This window comes from Lygodium microphyllum, chromosome 20 (assembly GCF_053477565.2).
Source record: "Lygodium microphyllum isolate KBCC chromosome 20, Lygodium_microphyllum_v1.1.10, whole genome shotgun sequence".
Classification (NCBI taxonomy): domain Eukaryota; kingdom Viridiplantae; phylum Streptophyta; class Polypodiopsida; order Schizaeales; family Lygodiaceae; genus Lygodium; species Lygodium microphyllum.
Window position 1 is genome coordinate 31218294 of NC_141154.1, and position 1831 is coordinate 31220124.

Here is a 1831-nt window from a genome sequence, read left to right on the forward strand (position 1 = left end):
ACCCCCCCCCGCCCCGAGAAAAGTCACATGTACTCTATGTCTCACTACTTTGAGCTTGCTTGCCTCTTTGAGCATGCTCACCACTTTGCGCTTCCTTGCCCCTTATTTGATCACCTTCAAAACCACTTCTTTGTTAGAAATGTAAAGCTTAAGGAAAGAGAGGAGATAGTTGTGGAAGCCACTTTACCTCGACTCAGACAACCACCGCTTGCACCCTTTTCCTTTGATTTTTTCCATTCCTCAAACTTAGATTTCTCACTTGCCAACACATGGGGCGAAGGCATGTCAATCCACCAAGGGCATGTCTCAATCTCAAATGGTGAGAGAGCAATCATATTCTCTCCATACATAGTGGGCTCTTTGTTGGTGATATCCACCCATGTTTTACAAGCCTTGGGCAAATCAACAAGCAGATTGAGGTCTCTAAAGTGCAAAAAATACTTGGAATATTCAAAGATAAGTTATCCAAGCCAGCACAAACTACACACTACAATGTCAAACAAAAGGCATTAAAATAGAAAACCAACCGATAGAGCAACCGACAAGCGGCTACATCAAGATGGAACTGAATAGGTTGATCCTCTTTTTTTTGGACTTTTATTTAGCACTAATTTTGTTAATGTTGCCAAAAATATGTTTTTTGCCCTTGTATCATATGGATGCAAAGTAAACATGAAGAGATGGCTTATCGGGAAAATTAATTGGATGCTCTATGGTAGCTGCTATTCTTATCTCTTGCTCCAAAGAATGAAGTGCATTCTTTTCTATCATGTCTAGCAACACTTCCCTAGACAACCAACTACAATGATAGAAATAATGAAAGGCACAAAAATATGCAAAGCGAAGGCAATTTTTTTCTATGAAGCATAGAGATAAAGCAAGATAAGTGAAAAACTCTTACGCTCTGAACTCTGTGTTTGTTGATGGCATACCATGGGTATTGTGAATAGATCTTGAACTCTCAAGCAATCTCAACCAAGTTATCTTTTTTTCTGCATGCAGTGACAGAAGAGATTGCTATCAAATTCAACTTTTCAATACCCACAATGGTGTCTGCTCCATAAAATTGAAGAGAAAACAAAGTTTCTATCCATTCCTTGCCAAGGGATGGATCAATAATGTTTAAAACCTAATAAATATACCAAAACCATTTCATATTAGTAGGAGACAAATACAACAATAATAATTTTAAACAAATCAAACATTGCAATACTTTTTGCATACAATCAGTGTACTTTCGTCGCAACTTAGTGGAGATATCCTTTTCTTTTAAAGCCCTCTCCTCCACACTTAGACCTTTTGTCACTTTAGCTACTTTGGTCCCTAGTTCCTTTTGAAACTCAACCTACAAAATTTTGGGGAAATCATTGCATACCATACTTTCTAATCCTCTCATAACAAGAAAGAGCCTAAATATATCTACCTGGTAAACAAGCTGGGCCAAATCCTCTCTAGCTAGTAGATACCATGGGGGTGATGTCTTTGATTCAAGCTTCTTTTAGGCACTCGAGGTTTTAGCCACATTAGCAGGTTGCTCTCGCAAAAAGGATTTAATGTCACACTCACAAATATTTGCAGCATTGACCAATGTATCCTTCAGATTTGTGACTATGATTGCACGCTCATTCAAGCTTCCAAAAAAGACAAAAGTTTAATACATATGTATTTAATGAGAAGGATCACATGCGCATTGTGTTTTGAGAGGAACTTACTCATTCATGCGAAGAAATCCAGCAAGTAAGGAGACTTCACTAAGTCTAGTTGGATCAACAACAGTGCTAAAGATTCTCAAATTCCATTATTTATCATCTTTATATTTCTCTGTAATGAG

The 1831-nt window shown here is 37.7% G+C and overlaps 1 pseudogene; it reads right to left on the minus strand.

The window, feature by feature from the left end:
• Positions 1 to 554: 554 nt before the first annotated feature.
• Positions 555 to 1222, minus strand: LOC148018804 (uncharacterized; annotated as a pseudogene).
• Between the last annotated feature and the right edge of the window lie 609 nt (positions 1223 to 1831).